The sequence below is a fragment of the Rhinopithecus roxellana genome, chromosome 9 (assembly GCF_007565055.1).
Source record: "Rhinopithecus roxellana isolate Shanxi Qingling chromosome 9, ASM756505v1, whole genome shotgun sequence".
Classification (NCBI taxonomy): Eukaryota; Metazoa; Chordata; class Mammalia; order Primates; family Cercopithecidae; genus Rhinopithecus; species Rhinopithecus roxellana.
In genome coordinates, this window is record NC_044557.1 from 23733182 (window position 1) to 23739589 (window position 6408).

The 6408-nt window shown below is 44.1% G+C and overlaps 1 long non-coding RNA gene across 1 annotated transcript in view; it reads right to left on the reverse strand.

Moving 5' to 3' along the window:
• LOC104668236 overlaps positions 1 to 3073 on the reverse strand; it is a 28370-nt gene extending 25297 nt beyond the window's left edge. The window contains exon 1 of the long non-coding RNA XR_748794.2: positions 2975 to 3073. This is a non-coding gene — a long non-coding RNA (uncharacterized LOC104668236). The remainder of the gene's footprint in view (positions 1 to 2974) is intronic.
• Positions 3074 to 6408: the final 3335 nt, after the last annotated feature.

A 6408-nucleotide genomic window follows, 5' to 3' on the forward strand; every position in this document is an offset into this window, starting at 1 on the left:
GGCTAACTGAGTCACGAATGCAAAGTAAAAACAGTTTTTATAATGCATGAAAGGAAAAGATTTAAACCTGACAGTCCTAACCTCTGAAGAAATGCATAATACAGAAAAAACTTGGACCAGTTCCCTAACAATGCCAGTGATCCTACTCCAGTCATAAAGCAATGTGTGTGTCCGGGTTAGGGACAGTGTTTGATGGCTCCCATTCTACCTAGAAGCTTGTACCCTTAGTTTATCTTGAATCATCAATTCATGCAATCATTAATTCATTCAATGAACATATTATAATAATTACCTACCGTGTGATAGGGTCTGGGGGGAAATGTCAAGTAAAGCATTTTATCTACCTTCAGAATCTTCCAGACAGGCAAACATTTTTTTTTTTTCAATATGAAGGACACAAATAAATGTATTCTAGCAAGGCAGTTTTACCTACAAGGTAAAACTATGCCTTCCACAGATAGCCCATTTTCTACTTCCATGCTTGGTAAGAGCCAGCACCCATCAAAGTCACATAAAATTATTATGATTGGTAGACATTTATTTTCAGATATTAAATGATGGGAAGTAGTAGTAAGGATTTGCCATGTAGCATTTTATGTGTGCAAAGTGCTTTATGGTCATATTTTATGGCTTGTTCTACATAATAGTCATGTGTGAGATGAGCTGGAACAGGCTCTATTTTAGAGTGAGGAAGTGACAGCAGTCCTGTGTATATCAGTGTCCTCTTTAAATACTATTTGCCTTGGGGTTTTAATAAATATCATCACTTTTTTTATTTCTTGGAATTTGCATTCTGCATGTTTATATTTGGTTCATCCAGGCTTTTTATAATGGTTCAGAGTCCAAACTCAGATTCTGAATAGTGCAGGCCATATCCGAGTGCAACTGCCAAGATGAGCCATGGCAGACATGACCCAACCCTTTTAGCTTCCGTCATGATCAATAGCTGTTACCACCGTTCCACTGGAATTCCATTTCCTCACTTATCCTCCAAGGTCAGAGAAAGGATCCCTCTGGTTTCCACCTTCCTTTCCTTCCAAGAAAGCGATCTTTGTCGTGGCCCTTATTTGTCTCTCTCCACACACCCTTTCTGTCCAAGTTTCTTGAGAATCGTAACCATAATGGAACCACCATAAATCAGCTTCAGCAAAGAATGATCAACACTCCCTTACTTCTCTCTTCTGCCAACCTACAGCTGGAGTGGAATTTGGGGGAGGCAGGAGTGAAGATCTTGTAAAACCTCACTCTTTTGTTTCCTCTTTCCGTTCCTTCAAGGGAGTATCCTGGATCACTGTAGCCACCCTGGGAGTAAATTTGTGATCCAGAAGGACTAGCCTTTGTCCATGAGAAGCACAGTCTCATAGGAAACCCAGAAAGGCCAATGGGCAATTGCCTGTCAAAGCTTCTGGTGCTATGACAGTGCTAGGGTTTATGGAGCAGAAGGGATAGACCGCTGCCTTAGGTCTGGGGGGCTCAAGAAGGGCTTCCCAGAGGAAGCAGCCTCAGGACTTCGGAGTTAGATTGGAAATGTTGGTGCATCTTTTGCTTGGGAGAAACTTTGACTCTAGGAGCCAAGGAAGGCCAAGGAGGTGGCCCAGGGGAAATAGAATAGAGACTAGGCTGCTTGACATTGCCTTTAAGCTCTAGACAAGAAAGGAAGGGAGGGAGGGACGAAAGCTTCCTTTTGCCTTGCCATGACTCAAGCATAAGTCTCCCTTCAAAAACCATTCTAGTTAATGACCACTCAGAATATTCAAGGACAAGGGGTGCCTTTGGTTCACCCCTGCATTATGACTCTTGACATATGACAAGCAGCTGGGCAGGGCTCAGACCCAGCCAAAACACCTTCTCTCACAAAGCCGAAAAGGACTGCATGAGCTTTTCTAAAAATCACTGCTGACAAATCCCTCAACCAGTCTCAGCACTGAAAGTTGAATGAACTCAGGAATGGGAGTCAGGAAACGCTTTTGATTTAATGTAGTGTGTGGTCTTAGCCACTCATTTGACTAACCTGGGCCTTATTGCCTTATTTAACTTATAGGATTAGTAATACCTGCCCTACTTACTCAACAAGTTTTTTGGGAGGATAAGATCACATAATAAATATGAAAGGTTTAAGGCATATAAAAATAAACCCCATGACTGTGCCCAGTGTTGTTTCAATGTGTTCATGGGCTTCTGCTTTGGAATTAGGTATTCCTCTCATCCACCACCGAATGTCTGGGCTGTCCTGTCTTTTACCCTCAACTGTCAGACATTGATCCCCCTGCCTCCATTCACCTTCCCATAACACTTGGTCAACAGCTGCTAGTCATATGGCCATGGCTGAGTCATTCCAAGCACTGACTCATGTCATCACTTAACATCTTCCAAGTATTCATATGGCCCCTTCACTTTAAGACCTATAAGCCCATATTCCCCAAGTCTATTCTGAGTCCAACACCAGTGGACTGTGCCCCCTACAGTGGCTCAAAGAGGAAGCCTTCATCTCTGGACACTATAGTCCTGGGTTAGCCCACTGTGTCTAACAGCAGTCTCCCAACTGGAGCATGTCTTTCTTATTGCTGAAAATGATCTCCTGGTGCACCTAACACAAGTGCTTGGGGCTGCTTCAGCAAGAATGATGGAAGCATTACTCCACTTCTGCTATACTCTTTTGCCTGTCCTTGGGGAGGGTTATTCCAACTGGCTCATTAACATAATCAGTATGGTTTTGACTATGCCCTGACCAGCTAGGCTAACTGCCTAGCTCATAGCAAGTACTCAGCAGGTGCTTGTCAAATAGACGATTAGATCTCATCATGGGCTGAGTTCTGTCCTCCCAAAATTCATATGTTGAAGTCCTAACCTCCAGTTATCTCAGAATATAGTTGTTTTTGGAGATAAGGTCTTTGTATTAGTCTATTCTCACATTGCTATAAAGAACTACCTGAGACTGGGTAACTTATGAAACAAAGAGATTTAGTTAACTCACAGTTCAGCAGGCTGTATGGAAAGCATGGCTAGAGAGGCCTCAGGAAATGTACAGTCATGGTGGAAGGTGAAGGGAAGGGAAGCAGGTACATCTTCCCATGGCAGAGCAGGAGAGAGAGAGAGAGAGAGAAGTGAGGAGGTGCTTTACACTTTCAAACAGTATTAGAAATCACCCCCATGATCCGATCACCTCCCACCAGGCCCCACCTCCAACACTGGGAATTACAATTCGACATGAGATTTGGGAGATGACACAAAACCAAACCATATCAGTCTTTAAAGAGTTAAGTTGAAATAAGCTATTTAGAGTGGGCCCTAATCCAACATGACTGGTGTTCTTATAAGAAGAGATTTGGTCACAGACATGGTTGTATGTAGAATAAAGACCTTTTGAGGACACACTGAGAAGGCAGCCATCTACAAGACAAGGAGAGAGTCCTCAGTAGAAACCAGTCCTGCGAACTCCTTGATCTTGGACTTCCAGCCACTGCAAGTGTGAGTAAATATATTTTGTGTTGTTGAAGCCACCTAGTCTGTGGAATTTTGTTGTGCCAGCCATAGCAAATTAATACAGATCTGTTTAAGAACACATAAAAATACTAATCATCAGTCGGGCACGGTGGCTCATGTCTGTAATCCCAGCACTTTGGGAGGCCGAAGTGGGTGGATCACCTGAAGTCAGGAGTTGGAGACCAGCCTGGACAACACGGTGAAACCCCATCTGTACTAAAAATACAAAAAGTTAGCTGGGCCTGGTGGCAGGCACCTGTAATCCCAGCTACTCGGGTGGCTGAGGCAGGAGAATCACTTGAATCTGGGAGGTGGAGGCTGCAGTGAACCAAGATCGCACCACTGCACTCCAGCCTGGGTGACAGAGTGAGACTCCACCTCAAAAGTAATATATATATATTTGGGAGACCCACCTCGGCCTCCCAAAGTGCTGGGATTACAGGCATGAGTCACTGTGCCCGACTGATGATATATATATATGTCATGCCACAGACCAGCAGTCAGTTGCAATCTGGAAGTTGCAGTCTTCACCAGTAAGTAAATGTTGTGACCATCGTTTGACTACAGTGGGGACACTGGTAGAAAGTGTTTTTGGCTGTATCATAGTTTCTTGGACAGTCTTACGGGCCCACCAGAAGCCCTTAGAGATAGATGACCAGTAGTGTAGAAAACATAGCCTTCATAACAGGAAGGCAGCGACTACTATCTGGGTGTTTATGGGATCTCTCTGTGTTAGATTAGAAGATACTATTTCTCCATTTTACAGAAAGGTGACTTGGATTCTGCAATGAACCTGTAGTAAATTTAGAATTGAATCACAGCTGGTATATTTTCCAACCACAACGTGCCCTAGCTGATCTTTGCTTCCTCTCCTTCCTCATCTGTACTTGCTTTTCAACAGATGGCAAACCCTAAAGGGCATACATAAGTATAGTCTACAGATACTGGAAAGTGGGGAAAATTTGAAGAGTAAACCAATATTTAACAATAGAAAAAAACTGCAAAAGCATCTTTACTTAGGTAGCCTTGGCAGCTGGGACAAAAACTAAAAGCTCAACTCATTAATTATACCATGTCTCTCCTTACAGCTCTGAAGCTGAATTAAAAAGAAGTAAAACCATAATGAGCAGCCAAGAGGATGTCCCCAGGGGTCCAGATGACAGAATGAAGCATGCATGTTGGGAAGATGATCAGAACAGGCACCCGGGCCCCTGTGGGGTCAAGGGCTTTGCTCTCCCCTACATGGGAGCTCTGCAGGCTGTTCTTCCCACTGCACAGGGAGCCTGGGTTTGCAACCTGTCTCCCCTCCAGGCCTGCGCAACACTATCAAGACCAACAGCCTCCATCAGCAGGATTCTTTTTGTTCTCTCTTTCTTCTTCCATTTATCCACAAGCCTGACTGAGAGCCCATGTTATGCGCAGCTGCCAAGAGTCCAAACCAAGGTTGGTGGTGTAGGAGAATTACCGCGTGGGTAAAGGAGACTGCACTCCATGGGTCCTGCTCTTGTCCCTGGAGATTCAGCTTCCCCAATGACTCCTCTCCCTGATTATGATTGCCATCTCCAGGTTTGACGTCCCTATTTCTGGGGTCCTTCCATCTATGTTTACAGGTACTGCAGTCTGAAAACAGCTCCCAGAGTGACCCTAACTCAGATCATAGCGCCTTCTTGTCCAAAATCTTTTCAGTGTTCTCCCAAATCATTCAGGAGCTTACAAGACCCTACCCAGACTGGCTCCTCTGTTCTCGGCTAGTCTCATCTTCTCTGATTTCCTCTCTTCTCTCTCGGGTACTAACACACTGGCAGCCTTTTTGAGCTGGATGCTCCCTTACATCACTTGGATACTCCGAGCACGCCCTGCCTTGGGCCTTCTGCACTTGCTATTTACTGCATGCAATGTCATTGGCCAGTCAGCCACACGACCCACTCCCTCACTTTCTTTGGGTCTTTGCTCAAGCTCACATTCTCAGTAAGGCCTTTTCTGACCTCCAGTGTTTGAAATCTCACCCCTTATCACAGACAGCCCCAATCTCTTTCCCTACTTTATTTTCCTCATTATTCTTACCATCTGACATACCATGTATTTATTTCTGCTTTGCCTCCCCCTACTAGAAGGTAAGCTCCAAGAGGGTGGGAGTTTTTCTGCTTTGTTGCACTGTCACCAGCACCCAGAACGGCACCTAGAACATCGTGTCTGCCATTTGTTGAATGAATGTGCTCAAAGTACAGCTAGTGAATTGGAAAATGAACCCGTGATGGGGAGTAATTACGAAAAAAGATTCATGTGTTCTTTCCTAAGTGACTCATTTGTTCTTTAAAAACAGTCATGTGCTGCATAATGACATTTTGGTTAATAACAGACTGCAGATATGATGGTGGTTCCATAATGTGGTATTTTTACTGTATTTTTTCTGTGTTTAGATTCACAAATGCTTACCATTGTGTTACAAATGCCTACAGTATTCAGTACAGTCACATGCTGTATGGGTTTGTAGTCTAGGAGCAATAAGCTATACCATAGAGCCTACATGTGTAGTAGGCTATACCATCTAGGTTTGTGTAAGTGCAATCCATGACGTTTGCACATCACCTAATGATGCCTTTCTCTGAGGCAATGCATGACTGTATCCGAGGTGACAATGAGTTTGTTGTCCTCTCCCTTCCGGGAATGGATAATCCCTACAGTACCTGTATTAGGCCCACCCTGTTCACCTCATTCTTCTTCCTCGGTTCTGATGACAAATGGTTTCCGACTCATAGCTGTGGACATATGAAATACTTGCATGGCTTTCTGTAAGGCTGGGCAAGTCAGTGAAGGTGAAATGTAAAGCCCACTCCCTACAAAGGACTGTATTCACTCACCTCTCTCACCCCCAGTTACGATATAGTTTAACAAATATTTATGATTATCTCTGCAGAAAAGGGA